The sequence below is a fragment of the Salmo salar genome, chromosome ssa27, assembly GCF_905237065.1.
Source record: "Salmo salar chromosome ssa27, Ssal_v3.1, whole genome shotgun sequence".
NCBI lineage: Eukaryota > Metazoa > Chordata > Actinopteri > Salmoniformes > Salmonidae > Salmo > Salmo salar.
The window spans coordinates 10,284,060-10,310,092 of record NC_059468.1 but is presented as its reverse complement, the minus strand read 5'-3'; the positions used below and the strand labels follow the sequence as shown (position 1 = coordinate 10,310,092).

General features: G+C 45.4%; 1 protein-coding gene across 1 annotated transcript in view; it reads left to right on the top strand.

The window, feature by feature from the left end:
- LOC106588412 (poliovirus receptor) overlaps nucleotides 1-26,033 on the top strand; it is a 47,114-nt gene that overhangs the window by 4,541 nt on the left and 16,540 nt on the right. The window lies entirely within an intron of this gene.

Here is a 26,033-nt window from a genome sequence, read left to right as displayed (position 1 = left end):
ATTATGGGGTGTTCTGTGTAGATTGATGAGGGGAAAAAAACTATTCAATCCATTTTAGAATAAGGATGTAATGTAACAAAATGTGGAAAAAGTCATGGGGTCTGAATACTTTCTGAACGCACTGTATATATTGTATCATAAGGATGTTGTACTGGTGATGTTAAACATTTTTCCAATCGTTGTTGAGATCTGATGTTCTGCGCAGCGCAAGAGGAGACGTAGGCCAATGTCATTGGTTGACGATATGCCTATCACATTTCTCAAATCCTTTCAGGCTAAACTTTGAGAGGACAGTTAGCCCTCACTACTTACAAAAAGCGTGCTTCTGACAAAGAGCTACAAAAGTAAGTAAATAGCTGTATTCAGGGGAGGACCATCCTTCTCAGTGAACTTCATAAAAATGGTAAAACATTTTCAGAAGTTATCGTTCTTAGATATAACTATACTAAATATATTCACGTCACCAAATAATTGATTAAAACACACTGTTTTGCAATGAAAGTCGTCTGTAGCCTCGACAGTACTCCCTGGGGTAGCACATGGTGTAGCTGGAGGACAGCTAGTTTCCATCCTCCTCTGGGTACATTGAGTTCAATACAAAACCTAGGAGGCTCATGGTTCTCACCCCCTTCCATACACTTACACAGTAATTAAAATGACTTCCAGAGGATGTCCTCCAACGTATTAGAGCTAGCTATATTTTGTGCTATTTGATTCACTTAATTAGCTAGTGAATGCAGCTAGCTAGGTTAAACACCTGGCTCTAACAGAGAGGGGTGCTATGTTAGCTAGCTGGCTAAGGCTATCCAACACTGGAACTCTTCCATGTTTAGGTAAGCTTTTGGTTTTATAAATGTATTGCCACCGGGGCCTGCCGGTGTAACTGCTAAACTGCTTGCTGTACACTGTACTGCATGATTGTAGCAAGTTTACTGACATGTTAATTCCAGTAGCTATGCTGACTATGAAGTTAGCTAATGGTGAAAATGATGTAGACTGTAGTGGTTATGGTATGAAGGTTTGGCTTTGAGAGTTTTTTTTCGCCTGGTCACAGACAGCTGTTGTGTTGTGCACTAAAGTCCACAATCGAAGGAAAAAGGTGAGAGAAGGACAGATGCGAGAAGGAATTATACAATGAGCAAAGTGATCATGCTGTTTGTATGTGGGCTGCTATGAAAGTGAACTGCGTGTGCGGGTGATAGGGGTGTATTCTGTTGAAAAAGTTTCTTAAACGGAAACAAAACTGGGATAAAAAAAATACCTGAATTTGTCCAATAGAAACTAATTTGGACTAATGATTACACCTTAGATCAGCTAGATGCAGGCAAGAGTGTGCAAGGTGGTATTGAATATGTCCCTGTCTGTCACCTTGATTACTAAAAAATGTCTCTCAATCTCTGCACCTACATTGTACACTTTCATTCGTAGGTTAGGTTGTAGCAACCTGATGATGGGTATAGGGAACATTTTTGTATCATGTAGTAGCCTAAACCTATCGCTGTTACATTGAACTGGGTGAATGGAATATGAATGACAGTCATCCAACATGCTGTGATAGAAATAAGGACATGCTCATCACAAAAAAATCATCCTCCCTAATCTTAAACGGCACCAACCGCCACTGGCCGTATTAGACTGAAAGATATAAGGTACTTTTTGTCAAACTGGTGAGGCTCTCCAGTCTCCATGCTCGTTAGTTGTCCATTCAACATATACGCCGCTACTTCACTCAATCCCGTTTTTAGAAGTCTCCCTTGCTAACCGTTTCACATTCACTGAGACCCAACCAATGTTTTCCTTGTCCACATATTCCCGGCTGTTCATAAAACAGCCACACGTGGTCTCTCGTTTCTGCATCACCAAATTTTGGACGAGGAAAAATGGTAGACTAGGTGTGGCTGGTGCGCTACTAGCTAGTTCAGTGCAGCGCACTGCGGAGGTGTAGTAGTACTGCCAGAGCGCACCGGAGTGTGTAACATCAAAGATGAATTAATGTCTTGGAAGATCACAATGATTCATTAGTATTCTACAGAGACACATATAATAGCAGAGTATAATGTTAGCGTTACACCAAAAACAACCTAAAATCTCAGAAGAAATGAGGTGATTGTGAGGTGATTGTTAGCTGAATAGTCAAACAACAAAAATCAAATGAGGTCAAAACTCAACAGTAGGCTACTAGGCAGAATGTACTTTGATTTTAAAGAAGATGCAGGAAGGCTATATAGTTTAACACCATCTGCTCTAATTTGCTCATGAAACAGTAATTCAATTGCAAGAAGATCTAAATATACTGAAACAAAATATGGGTGGGCTTGGGAGGGCATAGGCCCACCCACTTGGGAGCCAGGCACAGCCAATCAGATTTTCCTCACAAAAGGGCGTTATTACAGACAGAAGAACTCTTCAGTTTCATCAGCTGTCCCGATGTGGAAGTCCTGGTCCGACTTGGTCTGCGATTGTTAGGCCAGTTGAATGTACTGCCAAATTCTCTAAAACAACGTTATGGTAGAGAATTGAACATTACATTCTCTGGCAGCAGCTCTGGTGGACATTCCTGCAGTCAACATGCCAATTGCACACTCAACTTCAGACAACTGTGGCATTGTGTTGTGTGACAAATCTGCACATTTTAGTGTCCCCTTTATTGTTCCCAGCACAAAGTGCACCTGTGTAATGATCATCTTGTGTAATCAGCTTCTTGATATGACACAACTGTCAGGTGAATGACTTACCTTGGCAAAGGAGAAATGCTCACTAACAGGAATGTAAACAAATGTGTGAACATTTTTGAGAAATAAGCTTTTTGTGCATATGGAACATTTCTGGGATCTTTTTAGTTCAGCTCATGAAACATGGGACTAACACTTTACATGTTGCGTTTTTTAAATATTGTTGTTGAGTGTACATATGGCCAAAAATAACAGGCTACACTGTCCTGAAAAAAAATCATCCTCTTGTCATTATTATTATTATTTTTTAATGAGTTCACCTTACATGGATTTGGAATTGACTCTCCGCCTGTAACACACCACATTGAACTTGACACGTTTGTGGGAATTGTCAACCTCTCGCTATTCCTGGAACTTTTTTTTAATAGTATCTGGGTTTATTGCACTGTGACACTGCTGCTCCCTGTCGAGTGTCAAAATGTTTCTGGTTTTCCGGGAATGAGCCATCCGGAGTGTGTCAGAGGGAGCAGGGACGCCTCCTCCTCAGGAGTGTGTCCACTGGAGCGTCTGGAGGAAGACACTGCTCTGAGGCTCATGACAGCACACAGCACTGTAGGGGGGAACCCGGTTAAGGCGTTTAGTGTGTACCATTTCTCTGACAGAGAGTCGGTGGCGATGGCAGCGAACCTCAACAGGCTGGTTGTTTTCACCCTCTGATATGCAACACATACCCAGAATTCTGCACTGGCGGTGACACCGACCACAACAAGCCAAGGTGACTGCATGCTATGTAAGGCATGGCAGTGACGCCGTCGTTGGCACGCCTGCTTCCAGACAGCGCGTTATGCCTCCATAGCCGTGCCTCTCCTCCCCCCAGCTTGTTTGTTGGGTGAATTCCTCCGTTCAGGTTTATGTCTGTCTGTGACTCACAGATGATGCAGGCTGGACACTGCCTAAGGGAAGACATGGACACTGCCTAAGGGAAAACATGGCAGGCCTCCCACCTCATCAGTCGCTATCGCTCAGTCGGTGTGTGTCACATGGGGTGATGCTCCATTGCACCCCCCCTAGTGAGGTCACCGCTGGAAGTCATCTGCCTTTCTGGCAGAATTTGAAGAATTTCCAGATAAGCTTCGCAGCGAGGTTCACAAGTTCATTGGAAATGCCATTTTCTGTTTGTTAGTCTTTTGTGTTGTGCACTAGTTTCTGTGCACAGTGAGTATATTGTATGTCTGGAACGCACCGTAGCAAGGGTTTTGAATCCAATACAGGTTATCCTTACCTCTTCGCTCACGCATTCCATTGCCTTATTTGGGCAGTGGAGCGAGACAGCACAATTACCGTGGGCCTCGGGGTTGTTTTAACATAATCGCTCTCTCAGCCTCTCTCTCTCTCCTCGCCGCTGTCTTTCTCCACTCTCGCATTTATGCTCGTCATCCCTCCCTTCCTCTTTTGTCTTCCCTCTCTCTATCTCAAGATCTCTCTTGTGCTCAATCTTCTCTCGTTCACGTCTCCCACTCCTCCTCTGTTGAAAGTGCGATCAGATAAGCAGTGCCAAGCGAACAGTAATGGGGGACGGCGTTAACTTGTGCCTTTTCAGGCACGCAACAGATTCCTTGCCCCTGCACAAAGGGGATGAATAAATGTTTCATTGAATATTTTCCCAGGAATTTCTCCTCCACGGCAGGCATAATGTGCCTCTACAGCAGGACTAGGTATATATTGATTGGTTTATTGTTGATATTCAGCAAGCGCCACACAGTGCTGAGTGTTGTCTGCTCAGTGTTGAGAAATACTGTCTGAAATCACCATGTCATAGAAAATAATTTTGTCCTCTTTTCCTGTAAAAGGCTTACCAGTGTGATTACTTGTGAAAGCTAAATTGGCTTTCTGCCCTCGGTCTTTCTCCAACTCCCATTCTGTCTCGCTCTCCCTCGCACATTAAAGCCAGTCCTCTAAGATTAATCCCCGGCACCCTCACTAGCTCGCTCTCTCTCTTTTTATCTGTTCTCTCTTTCATATTCTCCCCCTGAAATCCCTCCATCTCTCGCTGACTCGGCGGCAGAGAGGGTCAGTCATGGTCATGTTTATTTTAGTGCTTATCTGTAACGGTGACCCTCAGACCAAGCCACCATATATTACGGTCTCTCATCGCTTTCCCCCTCTTCTCCTCCTCCTCTCACCACATCCAATCTTTCTCCCTTTGTGCTGCTCTGCCTCTCCAGCCACCATTTCCTTATCCCGTCCTGCTCTCTCTCTCTCTTCAAGCCATTCCTCTGCACACCCTGCGTCTAGGCAACTACACACAGCAGAGCAGTTGAGTTTGACTGTCTCACTTTCCTTCCCTTTCCCCCTACTCAATTCAATTTAATGTACCGTCTTGTCACCATAAATGTGCCCTCATTTTTGCCAAACGATGTACATAATATTGTACTATCAAAGATAAGACGCCCCCCCCCCCCAATATCTCGTTCTCCAATTTCCCTGTTCTCTGTTATAGAAGCAGACAAATAATCTATCATTCTGACACATGATTTTCAGCCTGAATTGTTGAACCCAGATATCATAGCACAAAAAGGCTGGAAGAAGTGCTTATTTTAACTCTCTTCCCCTGAGGACTTTCCTGCCCCCCCGCCCCACCATCCCTGATGTTCCAGCTGTCTCTCTCTACACTGTCCTCGCTGTTCCCTCTCAATGCTCTGTTTGTGTGTGTGTTCAGGGAGAGGGGGTTTACTGAGAAAAGGCACCCCAGAACGTCCAACGAGTACAGTTAATATTGTTTGTTCATTCGCTGTTCTTGCTAGTCTGTGTTTGCTAGAGTCTAATTTTAATTTCCTCTTACAATTTTTGCGTTTCTTTTTAAACATGGATTTTTCAATAGCGTGTCTTTTCAGCACTGTGCCGCGTAGCCGGGACGACGCTTCTCCCCGTTTTGTCATGAATGAAGATGAGAAGAATAACATTTCTTATGCCAGTAAACATATGCCAGCTCAAACATTGTCTTTGCGCCATAAATCAGATGAAATGTAGCACAGACTGATTGCAGTGTCGCTTTTGACGATTAACACGGCTTGTCAGAACTTGTCAGAACCCCTCCTGCTGCCTGACTCCGACTGCAGACTTTCAGTAGGAGGACGGGTGTTGTACAGCCACCCGATACCCGTCTGCACTAAGAGGACAGGGAAAGATGACCCGGCGGGATCTAGACAGACATGTCCTGCGGGCACGACTTTCTTCCTGGTGCCCTTTTGCTGTCCAGAGTCCCCCTCTGGGTTGGAGCTTAATTGCCACCTAAACTGAGTGTCATGCCCCTATGATGTACAGATGGCTTTCCAGTCCACGAAGTCCTGTGCCGTGCCTGCGGGCGGACTCTGTGACAGGTCATCCGCTGTCCTAATAAACCGTGTAGTCCTAGTCTATCTGGGGGAAAAAATGGAGCCCGGGTCTCTCCAGACAGAAATAGACTTTGAATGTTCTCCCTCCCACCATTCTCGCTGTGACAAGAGTATTGAGAGCGAGAGCGAGGCCCTTTGAAGCCTGTGTGCCTAACCTGTACGAGACAAGCTTTCCATAAGTCATTTGGATCCGTGTTCACGGTAACACTGTTCTGGGATCTGTTCTCACTGCCCAAACTGGCCCCAGGGATTCATTGATTTAAAAAAAAATAAACTGGCTCCAGATCAACCTTTTTGAGTGGCTCTTTTTCATGTTTTATCCTGCCAAACAGCACTCCAGAGAGGAGCTGCCTGTTTTTTTTTTGCCACTCATGAATGGGGGTGAATAGATACTTTGCTAGGGTTTTGTTCCCATTAGACCATCGCTGTTTGAATGTGGCCCAGCCTGTTGATGTGGGCATTAGACCTTTTCCTTCCATTATGGTGTGAAGGACAAGCTTTCGCTCCAAAGAGATTCCGTTTTCAAACGATAGTCCTTGTGGCAAGGAACATCTGTGTTCTATATCTAGAATCTACTGTAGCGACAGCCACTCAATCTGGACCTGGTTTAGAGAAACCGTGTTTTGTAAAGCGGTACTGCCAATAGGCGAGGGAGAGAGAGCGCATTCACGGTACTTCACTCTCTCTTTTCATGAGGATAAATAGCAGTCCTCTACGTCTTAAGAGCAACGCAGCGCTAATTCATTATCTCTGAAGGCCAGCGTAACTGGGGAGAAGTACATGTTATTCATGTGGGAGGGGAAAAAAAACCATTATATTTAAGCCGCCCTGTTGATACATAGAAATAACCATTACCGATGAGAGATAATGATACTGGTGCGCCGTCGAAGTCAAGGCAGACTACGCAATCCAAAGGGAATTCCCAGACATGCGCAGTCGTCCAGCAATCGCGTTGCATTATTTCCTTGCGTCTTGCAAAAGCCCCTGGGTTTTCTGACCTTTTCCACCCAGTTGCTAATTATATACCCAGGATAAGAATTGCCACCAGATTAGAAGAGCTTTCCCAGGGACACGACAATGGAGGACAAACAGACCATGCCCCCCCGGCTAAATCAAGATAACGTTTATGACTTAAAGGGATACTTTGGGATTTTGACAAAGGCCCTTTATCTACTTCCCCAGAGTCAGATGAACTTGTGGATACCATTTCTATGTCTCTGTGTCCAGTATATGAAAGTAGTTTTGCGAGCCAATGCGAACTAGCGTTAGCGCCATGACTGGAAGTCTACAGGTATCTATTAGCATGTACTGGACACCGACATAACAAATGGTATCTAAGAGTTCATCTGACTCTGGGGAAGTAGATAAAGGGCCTCGTTGCCAAAATCCCAAAGTATCCCTTTAATGGACCTACTGCGCTGACAGGATTGAGCTGTGGGGTCGAATGAGACCCCCATCCGTGTGTAGTAAAGAAGAGACGGTGAAACTTAACGGAGGTCAGATAGGATAAGGTCACGGTGGCGGGGCGCCAGTATCTCCCTCGGACAGAAGACAGCGGACGGACGATGACAGGAGGAACCGGAGGAGAATGTGATGCCGAGGACTCTGAGGGGGTTTGTGCCTTGGAGTTGTCGATGAAGAAACCGGATGAGTGAAGCAGCATGTAAAAGAGACGTATATCCTTTTTCTTTTCTCCCAGCTTTGCTATTTTCCGTCTCGCTGCACATTCTGCCTGTGGAGAGCATTGGTGCGTGCTGCTAAGGACCTCCCCTGAACTAAAAACCACCCCGTGGGCCCCCAAGGGCCTTTTCCTTCCCTGGTTCCCCCTTTATTTGGGCCCCGCGTTGCAGCCGAGCTGTGTTTATGATTGCTTGGTGGGCATGGGCGCTGCGTGTGCCAGTATTTTTGGGAGCTGGAAGCGGGGGGAGTGAGGGGGGGGGGAGCTGAATCTTCTCCCCGGTGCTGCAGGGAGAGAGGAAGAGAGGAGAGAGATGAGGGAAGCGAGGGCTGCGAGGGCTGTGACGCCAGCCGCCATTAGAGCTATTGTACTCCCCGATTTTTAAACACACATTTAAATAGACACTGCCTTGGGAGGGAGCAGAAGAAAAAAAGGAGGGGGACGGTGCCTGCACGTCATGCCCACAGGAACCGGCATAGATTATTGATGCACTGTGGAAATGTGGCCCTTCTGTACCCCCTGTCTCCGTGTCGAAACGCTCCCCTTCCGCTTTCTCTCTCCCCCACTTCCCCTGTTTTTTTCTCTCTCTCCTTTTCTCTCCATCTCCCTCCCCTCTCATGCCACCTCTCCACTTCCCTTGATTCAGTTCACCTCTTCAACCCAGCCCTCCATCGCTGATATTTCAATTTTTTTCTCTCCCTCTTCAGCTCTCCCTGGCAGAGACTGACTCATTTATTTTCCTGTTTCAAACCATCCCCCTCTTTAGCAGACATGCTCTCAATCTCTCTCTTTTTCCCTGTCTGTCCACTGTCTTTCCTTGTCCAATCTCTGCAAATTGGTTAGACTGGTGCAGTACATTCAGGTTGAAGTGCCCTACTTTCCCACTACGCCACCCCTCCCTATGTTTATTTATTCAGATGTGAAGGGAAGGAGAGCAAATGAGAGTAAGGGAGGGAGGTAGGGAAGGTGGGGGTGTCAAGGGAGGGGAGCCAGGGAAACGCAATGAGCTCTCCCTCAGAGCAACCAACATGAAGTGAGTGTTTCTGACATTCCGTTCTCCGTTAGTGCGGCCAGCCTCTAGATAGAAGGGGTAAAAGATGACCAATCTAAAGCCAACGCAATTCAACAGTTTCTCAATGAGTGAAGCTTCAGTGAGTAGAGCTTGGCGGAGGCGTTGTACGTTTGCATTTGGTAGTGGTGAACGAGAGATCCCGATCGCCGTCGGACTATGAATGGGAACAGTCACACTACCCAGGGCCACCGTCTCGGCTGCAGTACAATATCGCTCAGTGGACACTTTCCTTCCTTCCAGAACAAATGTGGGCTAATGTGTCATCGTATCGCTGGGAATCTCCAGTGACACCTCTGCCATTGACCCCGACAGACACACTCGCACACAGACTGTCCCTCTCGATCTTTGTCACTCCAGTAGTCTGCCAGATAAGCTGTGCCGCGGTGCCGCCTCCCATCGTCTAAGGCAGCGGATGCTGGAGAGGGTCCAGGCCCCGGCACTGTTGGAATAAGCAATGTGACGGCTCCATTAGCAGTGATGGCCACAGGACTGCATTAGGCAGTACCTACACTCTGGGGACACTGTAGGGGGGGGGACCGTGCTGGATTGAACAGGACAGGCTGACGCTGACGAGCACCTAATTAGCGATCACACCGGGAGCCCGAGCGGAGGCTTTTGTTTCGCCACGCCGGCATCATCCTGAAGAGGTGTCCATAACGGCTGACCCGGAATCAAAACTAAGGCGCTTCATACTGTGTTGTGGGTTTGGATCAGATGATGCTCGGCTGACCTCTGGGAAAAACTGTGCTTTAGAGAAAACAGTTGTGCAATCTGCCGCTGCTTATCCACTGGGATAATGACCCAGGTGTTGATGAATAGGGAGATTGAGAAAGCGAGAGATCTGACAGGAAGAAATCAGAGGAGAGGAAATGGAGAAGGAAGAGGTGGAGGGAACCCGCGTGAAGAGCCAGAATGGGGTGAATGCTAACAGCAGGAAAGAGAGCAACTGCCGCAGCAGACAAAAGAGAGTAGTTAGAGAAGGTAGAGATAATGGAGGAGATGATCTGTCACTGAGACTGAGGGCAGAAGGCAGAGAGAGGGGTGGGGTTGCCTCATTATAAGTAATGGAATCTAGAAACGAGGAAGGGGGCTGGGGAGGGGGGGGGTGCTAAGCTGACAGGGAAGGTGTCTACTGTTCTCCGTAATGAGCTGAAGTGATGAAGGTCTGTGCTTCGTGAGCGCACATCAGAGAGGGAAGAAACTGGGGTGATGATGATTAGGGAGGCCTGGCGTGGGAGATTCCCGCAGAAGCCTGTGGGGAGAGTCGGAGGCTGTTTCACATCGTCTGAACTCCGCGTCAATCTGCACAGATCTACTGATCTGACACTGAACGGATGGACTCAAACACACCCTGTGAATCGACATCAGTAGATCGAAATGATGTGAGGATTCTGGCACAGCCTTCATTGGTTAGAATTGTATTGAACTGTGTCTGTGCATAGTTAGCCATCTATCTAGCTGACAGTGAAGTGGATAGACTCGACACTGTGAATTTCAATCCGTGAGTCAGGTGATGCAAGGGCTCTGTCCAGGTGCCCTCACGAGACGAATTAAATTAGGGTAGAGCAAATGGCCAGCGAGGAAATGCCCATTGTTGCTCGTGCCGAGGCGGGTAGACTGACTGCTCGTGCCGAGTTGGGTAGACCTCTGGAAGTGGGCTACTAAATAAACCTCACCACCAGATAAAATCAGAGAATAACAAAACACAATTTTTTGCATCATGGGCATTTCCTCTGGTGAAGACCTCACGCGGCGTAGAGCCATTTGCTCAACTCTCACACCTTGGACAGGCTAGTATGTCAGAACACACAGAAAATAGGCCAGCCCGGTTTCCTGCTCAGTTTGTTTTAGCTCGCTTGTTTTTGTGCCCTAGTTGTTTTTTATGTGAGAAGTCAGTCCCTCGGTCATAGTGGTGAACGTACTGCTACATTAAAAGGGGTCAAGTTCCATTAACTCTGTAAGCTGATACCTACCTATTTACCCAAAGAGGTGGGTGACTGTGGAGAGCACCTCTTCACTGGTATTTTTATATACAGCCTGTACCGTTGACACCAGGCAGTATGGGTCCATGGACTCATGCTGCTTACGCCAAATCCTGACTCTGTAATCAGAATGACTGAGCAGGAACCGGGATTCGTCGGACAAAGTGATGTTTTTCCACTCCTCAATTGTCCAGTGTTGGTGATTGCGTGCCCACTGGAGCCGCTGCTTCTCGTTTTTAGCTGATATGAGTGGAACCCAGTGTGGTCGTCTGCTGCAGTAGCCCATCTGTGACAAGGATCGAGTTGTGCGTTCTGGGATGCCGTTTGTGGCCCGCCTGTTAGCTTGCACGATTCTTGCCATTCTCCTTCGACCTCTCTCATCAACAAGCTGTTTTTGTCCACAGGACTGCCGCTAACTGGGTATTTTTTGTTTGTCGCACCATTCTCGGTAAACCTAAGACACTGTCGTGAGTGAAAAGCCCAGGAGGGCAGCCGTTTCTGAGATAATGGATCCGTTGCACCTGGCATCGATGATCATACCACGCTCCGTCACTTAGGTCACTCGTTTTGCCCATTCTAACGTTCAATCGAACAGTAACTGAATGCCTTGATGCCTGTCTTCCTGCTTTATACAGTGCATTCGGAAAGTATTCAGACCCCTTGATTTTTTTCCCACATTTTGATTCGTTACAGCCTTATACTAAAATGGATTACATAAAACAAAATCTTCATCAATCTACACACAATAAACCATGAAGACAAACCAAAAACAGTTTTTTTAGAAATGTTTGCAAATGTATTTAACCTGCGTCCCACCCTAGTCAACAGCCAGTGGAATCGCGTCGCGCGAAATACAAAACCTCATAAATGCTAAAACTTCAATTTCTCAAACATGACTATTTTACACCATTTTATAGATACACCTCTCCTGAATCGAACCACGTTGTCAGATTTCAAAAAGGCTTTAAAGCAAAAGCAAGACATTAGATTATGTTAGGAGAGTACCCTGCCAAAAAAAATCACACTACCATTTTCAAAGCAACTAGATGCATCACAAATACCCAAAACACAGCTAAACGCAGCACTAACCTTTGACAATCTTCATCAGATGACACTCCTAGGACATAATGTTACACAATACATGCATTTTTTGTTCGTTAAAGTTCATATTTATATATAAAAACAGCATTTTACATCGGCGTGTGACGTTCAGAAAATATTTTCCCTCAAATGCTTCCGGTGAATCAGCGCTACAATTTACAAAATTACTATTCGAAAAACATTGTTAAAATGTAATATTGTCATTCAAAGAATTATAGATTAACATCTCGTGAATGCAACCGCATTGCCAGATTTAAAAATAACTTTACTGGGAAATCACACTTTGCAATAAACGACGTGGTATGCTCAGAAAAATAGGCTAGGCGATACATGTTAGCGCCATCTTGGAACCATCTAAAATCAAAAATACTATTGTAAATATTCCCTTACCTTTGATTATCTTCATCAGAAGGCACTTCCAGGAATCCCAGGTCCACAACAAATGTAGTTTTGTTCGAAAAAGTTAATAACTTATGTCCCAATAGTTCCTTCTTGTTAGCGCGTTCGGAAGGCTACTCATAATGTACTGAAGCGCGCGGGACTTGTTCGTTCAAACATGTCAAACGTTGTATAACATAAATCTTTAGGGCCTTTTTCAACCAGAGCTTCAATAATATTCAAGGCGGACGATTGCATTGTCTTACTAAACGTTTCGGAACAAAAGGGTTCCCATGGGCGCCCGCGTCAGAGTAGTAATGGCCCTCCCCCTGTGACCAACTTCCCAAGCCTCTCTTTGGGTCAGTTTCTACCATAAAAGACTCAAACCACTTTGTAAAGACTGTTGACATCTAGTGGAAGCCTTAGGAAGTGCTAAATTATTAATAAGTCCCTGTGTGTTTCAATGGCAAAGGTTTGAAGTGATTCCACACATCAGATTTCCACTTCCTGTTAGGATTTGTCTCAGGGTTTTGACTGCCATATGTTATACTCACTGTTATACTCACAGACACCATTCAAACAGTTTTAGAAATTTTAGAGTGTTTTCTATCCAAATCTACTAATTATATGCATATTCTAGTTACTGGGCAGGAGTAGTAACCAGATTAAATCGGGTACGTTTTTTATCCGGCCGTGCAAATACTTCCCCCTATCACCAACAGGTTAAAATAAAAAAAACGGATAACTTATGTAAATAAGGTTTCAGACCCTTTGCTATGAGATTTGAAATTGAGCTCAGGTGAATCCTGTGAAGCAAGGTGGAAGAATCATGCTGTGGGGATGTTTTTCAGCGGCAGGGACTGGGAGACTTGTCAGGATCGAGAGAAAGATGAACAGAGCAAAGTACAGAGAGATCCTTGATGAAAACCTGCTCCAGAGCACTCAGGATCTCAGAATGGGGTGAAGGTTTACCTTCCAACAGGACAACGACCCTAAGCACACAGCCAAAACAACGCAGGAGTGGCTCTGGGCCAAGTCTCCGAATGTCCTTGAGTGACCCAGCCAGAGCTGAACATCTCTGGAGAGACCTGAAAATAGCTGTGCGGTGACACTCTCCAGCCGACCTGACCGAGCTTGAGAGGATCTGCAGAGAAGAGGGGGAGAAACTCCCCAAGTACAGGTGTGCCAAGCGTGTAGCATCATATCCAAGAAGACTCAAGGCTGTAATCGCTGCCAAAGGTGCTTCAACAAAGTACTGAGTAAAGGGTCTGAATACATGTAAAAGAAATTTTTCAGTTCTTTATTTTTAATACATTTGCAAAAATGTATAAAAACCTCTTCTTTTTCATGATGGGGTATTGTGTGTAGATTGAGGGGGGGAAAAAACGATTTAATCCATTTTAGAATAAGGCTGTAACAGAAGAAAATGTGAGAAAAGTCAAGGGGTCTGAATACTTTCCGAATGCACTGTATAGCAAGCCACGGCCATATGTCTCACTGTCTGTAGGAGCGATCCATTTCCGTGAACCGGGGGGTGTACCCTAATGAACTGTCATGTGAGTGTACCATGTCAATCAATCAAATGTATTTAGCAACCATATCAATCAGTCAAATGTATTTGTAAAGCCCTTTTTACATCAGCAGATGTCACAAAGTGCTATATAGAAACCCAGCCTAAAACCCCAAAACAGCAAGCAATACAGATGTAGAACCTTCTTGTTCTGTTTGTGCGAGCGCCTGTCACTTTTATGATCTCTTTGCTTGCCTTATCCGTGCAGTGACAGAGGCTTGGCAAGGTGTTAAAAGAAATGCAGATGGATGGATATTCTACAGACTTGGCGTGTTATTTTCTGTTTGTCTTTGAGGGGAGACTGATGTGGTGTAGAGAGAGGGGAAACATGAAAGGGAGTGACTGAGAGGAAGGCCAGCCGGTGAATGACAGATGCAGTGGGTGGGAGTGTGTAGAGGAGGAGTGAAGAGTCTCTTGAAGACAGGCTTAGCAAGTGATAAGGTTTCCTGGGGAGAAGCCTGTTTGAAATGAGAATGCTCTTGAAGAAGCGTGCCTACCTGCTCTCCATTGAAACGTATGGTCTTGTACTTTCAGTCGTTCTTCGCCATCCGTTAGAGGTCGACAGATTTTTTTAATGATTTTTCAATGCCGATTTTTTTTGGGGGGGGTTTATTTATTTTTATTTATAATAATGACAATTACAACAATACTGAATGAACACTTATTTTAACTTAATATAATACATCAATAAAATCAATTTAGCCTCAAATAAATAATGAAACATGTTCAATTTGGTTTAAATAATGCAAAAACAAAGTGTTGGAGAAGAATGTAAAAGTGCAATATGTGCCATGTAAAAAAGCTAACGTTTAAGTTCCTTGCTCAGAACATATGAAAGCTGGTGGTTCCTTTTTTAACATGAGTCTTCAATATTCCCAGGTAAGAAGTTTTAGATTGTAGTTATTATAGGAATTATAGGACTATTTCTCTCTATACGATTTGTATTTCATATACCTTTGACTATTGGATGTTCTTATAGGCACTTTAGTATTGCCAGTGTAACAGTATAGCTTCCGTCCCTCTCCTCGCTCCTACCTGGGCTCGAACCAGGAACACATCGACAACAGCCACCCTCAAAGCAGCGTTACCCATGCAGAGCAAGGGGAACAACTACTCCAAGTCTCAGAGCGAGTGACGTTTGAAACGCTATTAGCGCGCACCCGGCTAACTAGCTAGCCATTTCACATCGGTTACACCAGCCTAATCTTGGGAGTTGACAGGCTTGAAGTCATAAACAGCGCAATGCATTGCGAAGGGCTGCTGGCAAACGCACGAAAGTGCTGTTTGAATGAACGCTTACGAGCCTGCTGCTGCCTACCATCGCTCAGTCAGACTGCTCTATCAAATCATAGACTTAATTATAACATAATAACACACAGAAATACGAGCCATAGGTCATTAATATGGTTGAATCCGGAAACTATCATCTCGAAAACAAAACGTTATTCCTGTCAGTGAAATACGGAACCGTTCCGTATTTTATCTAACGGGTGGAATCCCTAAGTCTAAATATTCCTGTTACATTGCACAACCTTCAATGTTATGTCATAATTATGTAAAGTTCTGGCAAATTAGTTCGCAACGAGCCAGGCGGCCCAAACTGTTGCATATACCCTGACTCTGCGTGCAATGAACGCAAAATGACACAATTTCACCTGGTTAATATTGCCTGCTAACCTGGATTTCTTTTAGCTAAATATGCAGGTTTAAAAATATATACTTCTGTGTATTGATTTTAAGAAAGGCATTGATGTTTATGGTTAGGTACAGTCGTGCAACGATTGTGCTTTTTTCGCAAATGCGCTTTTGTTAAATCATCCCCCGTTTGGCGAAGTCGGCTGTCTTTGTTAGGAAGAAATAGTCTTCACAGTTCAACGAGCCAGGCAGCCCAAACTGCTGCAAATACCCTGACTCTGTTTGCAAGAGAAGTGACACATTTTCCCTAGTTAAAATAAATTCATGTTAGCAGGAAATATTAACTAAATATGCAGGTTTAAAAATATATACTTGTGTATTGATTTTAAGAAAGGCATTGATGTTTATGGTTGGCGCAACGTGTACCTAAGCGATTATATGCAACGCAGGACAGGCTAGATAAACTAGTAATATCATCAACCATGTGTAGTTAACTAGTGATTATGGTTGATTTTATTGATTGTTTTTTTATAAGATAAGTTTAATACTAGCTAGCAACTTACCTTGGCTTCTTACTGCATTCGCTTAACAGGCAGGCTCCTCGTGGAGTGCAATGTAAAGCAGGTGGTTAGAGCGTTGGACTAGTTAACCGTAAGGTTGCAAGATTGAATCCCCGAGCTGACAAGGTAAAAATCTGTCGTTCTGCCCCTGAACAAGGCAGTTAACCCACCATTCCTAGGCCGTCATTGAAAATAAGAATGGGTTCTTAACTGACTTGCCTAGTTAAAGAAAGGTCTAAAAAAATAATAATAAACAAACAAAAAAAATTATTGGCCAAATCGGCACCCAAAAATTCCGATTTGTTATGAATACTTGAAATCGGCCCCAATTAATCGGCCATTCCGATTAATCGGTCGACCTCTACCATCCGTACATTATAGTTTCACTGGTCGGCATATCGACACTTGACAACTGCCATACCTCAGATTCTGCACTCGCTCCTGTTCATCTGTATGTAACATATGCCAGTGAATGCGTATTTTCTTGATTGCTGTCATGGATGGAATAACAGCTTTACAAATATGTTAAATTACTATGCAATTATCTGTCCTTGTACAGGACTATGGTCTGTTCCAACTCTACTCCCCCCAAACCCCCTTATCTCTCCCTATCCTTCCCCCTTTCCTGCCCCTCCCTATCCCCGGTCCACTCTTGGCAGTCTGTCTGCTCTGTGATGAGCGGGCTGTCACCAGATGTGACTGAGGAAGAACAGATGTTGCTCAGCTTCACAGCTGCTTCGCCTCGTCCACAGTGACTCCATCACATCTCCTTGACGACCAATAGCCCAGCATGCGTTCCTGGAAATCACGAGCTGGGTTGGGATTGAATTTCAGTCTGTTTACGACTTATTTACGGTTGGCTTGAGTGAGTCGTGAAAATATTGATATTGTTGCCGAGAGAGAGGGGAGGGATTTGGACAGTTTCTCGTCCAGACTAATCTCATCCAAGGACATTTTGATATGTTTTGATTGAAGGGCACTGGTACAATATTGTGTGTGTGTGTGATAGTTTAGGATTACTAACCAGATGGAACTGCGAGGAAAGTTAAGACATTTGATGTGGCCAGAGAGTCTCCAGAAACCAAAACTGAATTTATAGAACCGGACAAGGTTGACGGCCCTCCTCATTTTGGTGCACAGTGTGAGCAGCTAGACTGTGACATTCAGGGACCTTGACCTTGTGACCTTGCCAATCGTATCTTTCCTTTATTCAAGAAGAGGTGACTGGAGCTTTATGACCGGCCAATTACATGTCAGTTTTATCGGGGTAGAGGTGAAAAGGGTGCTAGACTTAAAGACAAATTTTTTTTTAGCCCAAGGACCTGACGTTATTTAATTAGATTTCTCCTGCTATGTTTCCTCCCCACCCATCTGACAGATTGTGCCTGTGATCCTGGAAATCCAGGGATCAGAGCAGAGTCAGATATGTATGTAATCAACGGGAGAGAGCAGCCCGGCCCCAGCCTAGAAGCCAGAGATGAGAGATTTGGGTATTTTTAATCGGTGTGAATCCCTCAATAGGGCGATTTTTGAAGCGGCAAGACCCCTAATTTGAGGACTTAAGTCACAAAGCCGGCATGATTTCACCACCTGTGTGTTTATGAGAACTCCTAACATACAGCCGAGATAAACCTCTACCAGGTTGACTCTGATGCAGCTCCAGTCCTGAACCGCTGTGTTGCCCTTACGGCAATGTCCTTGACGGGGTTATAAATATCTAACGTCCACAAATCTATACCTATGGCATGTTGATGAAAACACTGCACGCATGTTAGGTTTGCTGAGTTGACAGAAATGGTGTGCACAGGGCTTCCCGAGTGGCACAGCGGTCTAGGGAACTGCATAGCAATGCTAGAGACATCACTACAGACCCGGGTTCGATCCGGGGCTGTGTCGCAGCCGGCCGCGACTGGGAGACCCATGAGGCGGCGCAGAATTGATCCAACTTCATCCGGGTTAGGGGAGGGTTTGGTTGGCTGGGGGTGTCCTTGTCAACTCGCGCTCTAGCGACTCCTTGTGGTGAGCCGGGCGCATGCACGCTGACTTTGGTCGCCAGCGGATGGTGTTTCCTCCAACACATTGGTGTGGCTGGCATCCGGGTTATGCGAGCAGTGTGTCAAGAAACAGTGCGGCTCGGCGGGGTCGACGCATGGCTCTCGAACTTCGCCTCTCCCGAGTCCGTACGGGAGTTGCAGCGATGGGACAAGACTGTAACTACCAATTTGGATATCACGAAATTGGGGCGAAAAAGGGGTAAAAAGTACAAAAAAGAAATGGTGTGCACAGTGCGACCTTTGACTGCTGTCTGGAGTTGAAACGGAGGCTGTTTCAATTGAATAGTGTACTCACTGCATGTTGCATCCCATTCAGATGCCTTAGTATCTTAATACATTAGTCTCCTGGTATTCAGCTAGCTAACTGATGGCATCATCTGGGGCTGTTTACATTGCTCACATTTCGTTATCCATTTCAAGCTAATCAGGTGAAGTATCTTCCTTAGGGCTAGCCCAGTGCCTGGGGCAAATCACCTGCTATTTGAATCATCATTGTTTCCGAGCCGTCGGGTCCCATGCAATGCTCTCTCTAAGCTGCGTGTGAGGGCGGGCAGTTGCCCGAGACTGTTCTATTGCGCACGACTCAGCCCATACACAGACCTGTGCGGTAAAACCAATCAGAGCTGCAGTAGGCCTATATGCAAATAGATCATTGCCATATATGGATCTGTGCCGTTTACTTTGAACTGGACTGTGTTTACAGCTGTGGTTGTGAGTCCAGATCAAATAGAATTAGCTGCATGAAGCCACGTGTGCACATTTTGTTCATATCCTTTACTAGTTAGTGAGTTATTAGCCCAGTTATAGATCATTTGTAGTCAGCAATAGGGGACTGATTGCTTCCTACAAAAGCACGAAACATGGACATTTGTAGACATCTTTGAAAAGCAATTCAGGTAAAGAGGGTTTTTTTGTCTTAAAGGGTTAGTGTTGTATTTTGAGACAGGCTTGAATAAGCTAAGTAGCCAATAGGCAGAATAATTTGTCTGGTTCTCTGTAATAATGGTATGATAATAATAATGGATGTTATTTTGTAAAGTGGTTTCTTGCATCAAACAGTGAAACAACATTTGCAGTCACCTCCTTGTCTGAAGGACAGGTGGATTAACAGGTTAATGTCAAGCCCTGCATGTTTTCTTTATTCAGTCTCATGGAATGTAGGCCCACATTCAACACCACACATTAGCTGCTACTGTAGGCTGAATGATAGAATAGCTGTTTCCATGTTAACATGTTATGGGATGCATTTTCTTCATTGTTTTTGATTGTAGGCCACTCTGGTAGGCCTACGTTATTACAATCAAGTAGCCTACTTGTTCACTGTTAAAACTGTAGCTTAAAGCGGGTACAGCCTGTGTTCACAGTAAACGTTGCACAGAACACAGAATTCTCACAACGTTGACGTTTGCACTCAGCAGACCTGAAATTTGCTCAGTGCGGGAAACAAAAAAAATTGAGGGAACATTGGTCCCGCGCGTTAAATAAAATCAATTGCGCAATATCTGAGCTGTATTTTCAACCCGCTTACTTAAACGATAAAGCAACTGAGGTTGGCTAACCGGTGCGGTGCGGTCGCTCACTCAGGCAAGTGAATACACATAACCCGACGTCTCCCAATGGAGTGCAGTGGAGTACTACAGTCTACAGTCTACCAGATAATAAAGAGCGTTGAACAAAATCCATAACCAGGCAATTGAGAGGGTGAGTACGCAACAACCCGCACTCTGTTAATCAACCTTTTTTTAATGGCTTACTGTCTGAACTGTAACAATGAAATAAACCCAGTCTGAGCAGGACTAATTATTCCTCCAAGGACTTTCTTCAATGTATTTGCCTGAACCTTTCCCAGGATCTTTTCATCTGTGTTCAGGAGAGTGATTTGGTCTATAATTCAAACTTGGATTAAGCTGCCTCTTCTCATTCTAGTGGATAAGTCTCTTGCCCTTAGTGTAAATTCCGCGATTCCCCTCCTGGGTGGTTTTTCTTACCGTGATGATTGACTATAAATGTAGACACTGCTGCCTGTGGCTCATTGACGGTAGTGTGCTCTTTAGAAACTCACCCTATTCAGTGGTTAGAACCCAACCCTCCCCTAGCCGGTGCTGAGCCTCGCGCTCGCAGAGCTAGTTTATTATACGAGTAACCCTTAGATTCAGGAATAAATATCATGCATGACGTTAATCCCTAGCCAAATAGGTCTTTACCTCGCCACATGACAGATCTACACTGAGTGTACGAAACATTAGGAACACCTGCTCTTTCCACGACAGACTGACCACTGTGATTCCAGCTGAAAGCTATGATCCCTTATTGATGTCACCTGTTAAATCCATTTGAATCCGTGTAGATGAAGGGGAGGAGACAGGTTAAAGAAGGATTTTTAAGCCTTGAGACAATTGAGACATGGATTGTGTATGTGTGCCATTCAGAGGGTGAATGGGCAAGACAAAAAAAATAAGTGGCTTTGAATATGGTAGTAGGGTGCCAGGTTTGAGTGTGTCAAGAACTGCAACGCTGCTGGATTTTTCACAGTTTTCCGATGTGTATCAAGAATGGTCCACCACCCAAAGGATATCCAGTCAACTTGACACAACTGTGGGAAGCGTTGGAGTCAACATGGGTCAGCATCCCTGTGGAACGCTTTCGACACCTTGTAGAGTCCAAGACCAGATAAATTGAGGCTGTTCTGAGGGCAAAAGGGGGTGCAAGTCCATGTTAGGAAGGTGTTCCTAATGTGTCGTACACTCAGTGTACGTTTACACGACAGCCCGTAGAGACAAACTGTCATTGTAAATAATGTGCAGCCCAAGCGGGATTCTGGGAAGTGTTGTTTTTGGATGGATTGTGGAACTTTAAGCGCATAGTCTGGGATTTCTGGCAAAAGAACCGAAGTGGGCGCCCTGTAATTGTGGCGGTGTGGCTTTTCTTTATGGCTTTGACATGCGGTAACGGGAGGAAAAGCTGGGTTTACCCCACTACGGAATAGAGGCATTGTCCAAACAATGTCAACTGTCCACAAAGGACTTTTCCCTTCCACTTTCTCCAGCTCCTACATATCTTTTCCCTTTCATATTTGTTCCAAGGAAGGTGTGACGTCCGTTCTTTCAACAGAGCTCCTCTATCAAAGACATTTACATGGGCGGGGGGGGTCTGGCTTGTAGTTGGCCGGTCTTATTAGGGACGATTGTTGACGTGCGTCAAAACAGCTTGTCAAAGTCACTGGGTTGCAACGGTGTGCACCTGGGCTCCATTCGTCTTAAGTGCTGTTCTCCCGTCAGCTGACGTTCACTCTGCGCTTCCTGTTCCATTCAGTCATTAACTTCCAGTGCTGTGTGCCGACACACAAGCGACCGACTTTAATGGCTCTCAAATGAATATTGCGGCCCTCGTGACAGAAGCAGTGGAGTCCATGGCAACAAGGCATCGACAAGGCTTCGAAACAATGGGGGGGGGATGCAGCGTTACTCCCCGATCCAACTCCACCACCCTTTTCCTCATCTCATTCCTCCCACATCCTCTTCCTCTCTCCCCCGGGTCAGGTGCAGTGTAGATGTTGCTTGTCAATAATTTAATAAGAGGGAGAACTCTCTCTTAACCAGGCGGATGAATTATTAACTATTCGGAATGCTGCGGGGCTGTGTTCGGGCTTTTGTGAAGAGGAATGATTAAATAATTGTATATAGAAGTATGAAGACGAGCATGTACATACTGTGGCACCCACAGCCTCATTCATGCATGTTTTAGGAGCAGGCGTCTGTAGCCAAATGAATAGCTTCTTTTATTTTCTGTGTGTACAGATGGGCTGTGTGGATAACTGTGTTTGGGGGGTATGTTAGCAGGTTTGTGAGTGCTGAGGCCCACATACATTTATCATAGAAGGGCTGGGCAGTAGAGCTGTAGCCGTGGGGCTGGAGAGCCATTCCACAGATGTGATGCATGGCTACAGAACCACCCTGGGTCCTATGGGAGGAGGGTTCACTCGGAGTGAATCACATTCTATGTTATGCAGCTCTTGCAATCGCTAGTCCTCTATACACACACACACACACACACACACACACACACACACACACACACACACACACACACACACACACCAGTTCTTGTTCCTTTCGTTTTACACAGATGCAAAATAACAAATGTCTCTCTCTTTCGCACAAACTCTCTTTAATGTTCTCACATTCTCTTTTTATATACAGTGCATTCGGAAAGTATTCAGACCCCTCGACATTTTGTTACGTTACAGCCTTATTCTAAAATGGATTAAATTGTTTTTTCCCCCCTCATAAATCTGCACACAATACCCCATTAATGACAAACGCAAAAACAGGTTTTTAGAAATTCTTGCAAATTCATAAACAAAACAGATATCACATTTCCGTAAGTATTCAGACCCTTTACTCAGTACTTTGTTGAAGCACCTTTGGCAGCGATTACAGCCCCAAGTCTTCTTGGGTATGACGCTACAAGCTTGGCACACCTGTATTTGGGGAGTTTCTCCCATTCTTCTCTGCAGATTCTCTCAAGCTCTGTCGGGTTGGATGGGAGCGTCGCTGCACAGCTATTTTCAGGTCTCTCCAGAGATGTTCGATCGGGTTTAAGTCCGGGCTCTGGATGGGCCACTCAAGGACATTCAGAGACTCCTGCGTTGTCTTGGCTGTGTGCCTAGGGTTGTTGTACTGTTGGAAGGTGGACCTTCGCCCCAGGCTGAGGTCCTGAACGCTCTAGAGCAGGTTTTCATCAAGGATCTCTCTCTGTACTTTGCTTCATTCATCTTTCCCTCGATCCTGACTACCAGTCCCTGCTGCTGAAAAACATCCACATGATGCTGCCACCACCATGCTTCACCATAGGGATGGTGCCAGGTTTCCTCCAGACGTGACTCTTTGCATTCAGGCCAAAGAGTTCAATCTTGATTTCATCAGACCAGAGAATCTTGTTTCTCATGGTCTGAGTCCTTTAGGTGCCTTTTGGCAAACTTCAAGCGGGCTGTCATGTGCCTTTTACTGAGGAGTGGCTTCCGTCTGGCCACTCTACCATAAAAGCCTGATTGGTAGAGTGCTGCAGAGGTGGTTGTCTTTCTGGAAGGTTCTCCCATCTCCACAGAGGAACTCTGGAGCTCTGTCAGAGTGACCATCGGGTTCTTGGCCTTTCTCCCCCGATTGCTCAGTTTGGCCGGGCTGCCAGCTCTAGGAAGAGTATCGGTGGTTCTAAACTTCTTCCATTTAAGAATGATGGAGGACACTGTGTTCTTGGGGACCTTCAATACTGCAGACAGTTTTTGGTATCCTTCCCCAGATCTGTGCCTCGACACAATCCTGTCTCAGAGTTCTAAGGACAATTCTTTCAACCTCATGGCTTGGTTTTTGCTCTGACATGCACTGTCAACTGTGGGACCTTATATAGACAGGTGGGTGCCTTTCCAAATCATGTCCAATCAATTGAATTTACCACAGGTGGACTCCAATCAAGTTGTAGAAACATCTCAAGCATGTTCAATGGAGACAGGATGCACCTGAGCTGAATTTCGTGTCTCATAGCAAAAGGGTCTGAATAATTATCGAAATAATATATATATTTTTTATGTTGAATACATTTGCAAAAATGTCTAAACCTGTTTTCACTTTGTCATTATGGGGTATTGTGTGTAGAATGATGACCATTTTTTCTCTTTAATCCATTTTAGGATAAGGCTGTAATGTAAGAAAATGTGGAAAAAGTCAAGGGGTCTGAATACTTTCCCAATGCACCGCAGCGTGCGCGCGCGCACACCACATATTACCATCCTCCCTGTACAAAGACAGCACAGAGGGGTAGGAGAACAGCACAGAGAGAGAGAGGGGGAAAAAAAGTGAGCCGGAGACTACAAGCTTAAGAGCGAATGAATGACGTGATAGGACATTGGATGTAAAGAGAGCCGACTTCAGACCCTGGGAGTGAAAAGTGGAAGGGAGGTAGATGGAGAGGCACACTGACACGGAGCAAAATGGTAGAGATGAGAAAGATAGGGACAAAAGGATTGGGGAGTACAGAGAAGATGGAAGGGAGCACTGCTTTGACCTTGAGATGAAGAGCGGGGGGGAGAGGGGGCGAGGAAAAGAGTGCAGTGGAGAGCGAAAGAGCTAGCCGGCAGTCGGTGACAGCCAGAGTTGAGAGGATCAGTCTGCTTAGTGTCTGTCAGATCGACAGGAGAGTGAGGGGAAACAGCTGGAGGCACTCTGCGTGTGTGTCTGTCTCTCTCTCTCTCTCTGTCTGTCTGTCTGTCTGTCTGTCTGTCTGTCTGTCTGTCTGTCTGTCTGTGTCCTTTTGTGAGGTTGTGTGTGTCTTTGTCTCTGCATGATGTGTGTTTACCGAGTTTGCTCTGCCTGTATTACGGTTTGCCTTATGTGTGTGTTTGTATAAGTGAGCGGGATGGGGAGAGTGAGAGGGTAAGGACAGAGGGAGAGGAAGGTATGACCCTAGCTGCCAGAGCCTAATCCTCTAGTATGGCCATTTTGGCTGTGATCAGTGTACCTGCAGAGCTAATGGATTCAGATGTGGGAGGGAGGAGGGAGACGAATGGGCCGGCACACCGGAGGTCCGCTTTAATATGGCAGCGATGTCATCACTGCGCCAACGCTCATTGCAGGGGTCACATAAAGAGTGGCGGGTGGGAAAAGTGCCTTTGCTTTCTGGACACATTCTGGGCTGAAGTACACAGCAGCACTCTATTCTCTTTCCTGCTTTCTCTTTCTATTTTGGTGTAAAGAAAGAACAGAGTGCCCACATACAATTCTATCAGCTCCCTCTGTAGTTTCTCTGTTCCTGTGCTCTCCACCCTCCTCTAGTACTGCCTCTGCGGGCCTTGGCTCTCTCTCTCTCTCTCCTTCTCTTTCCCCCCTCTCTGTGTGTGTGTGTGTGTGTGTGTGTGTGTGTGTGTCTCTACCCTCGCTTTCTGTCTCTTTGTACTCCCCATCTCTCTCCCTCCCCATCTTCCCCTCTCCTTCTCTCTCGCTTTCTTTCCCTCCCTCATTCTCTCTCTCTCTTCATTTTGGCTGTCTCACAACTCGGCCAGCACCTGTACCTGTTCTTCTGTCTCCAATCCAGCCTGAAATGAGACGGCGCTTGTGTACCTTCTCCCCCCTTATCCCGTTACTTGCCTCTTTTACATAATTCAGGCAGAAATATCGGTAATTACACCTTTGCGCTTGACTACCCGCTGCAGTGGAAAGCAGCCGTTTTTACGTGCTGCTGACCAATCCTGCATTGTTGGGAAGGACCCGCAAGTAAGCATTTCACTGTTAGTCTACACCTGTTGTTGACGAAGCGTGTGACGAGTAAAATTGGATTTGATTTAGATAGTTCGGGAGTGTTTATCAAGGGTGCTCCGCGTACAGGAACCGACCCCACTTTTTAAACGACCCAGACTCCCACATTCACTGTGGCCCAAAACTGCTGTCGATGAAGTTGGGGAAACAAATCAAAAACACTGTAGGTACGAGGTCAGCGTTTTGGCCAACCAGGCAGCAGGGGAAAAGTATATGCATTGAAATGTGTAATTGCCACAGATTTTTATGGCTGAGGTGTTAATTATGTTTTCTCCCCCGTTCACTGCTGCTTACAAGCCGGAAGATGCATATTGAGGTTGGCTCTGCGTGTATTATAATGAGCCCTGTGACAATTGCTCACTCCCGTTTGCTTAGTGATGCTAATGATCCCTAATGATTCCTGACTGATGAAGGAATCTTTTTTTGATTAAAAATGTCTACATGAAAGGAGTAGCCTTGATAAGAGTGTCACATGACTATAGAATGGGGGGAAGAAAAAAAAATCCATGATATTATGGTTAATGTGCAGCATAATTTTGTAGGTTTTCCTCTGCTGTTCTCCAACATATGTCTATGTCAGCCCGTATTGAGCTGAAGCACAGCTCTCCTTTGTGATACCGTCGAGCTGA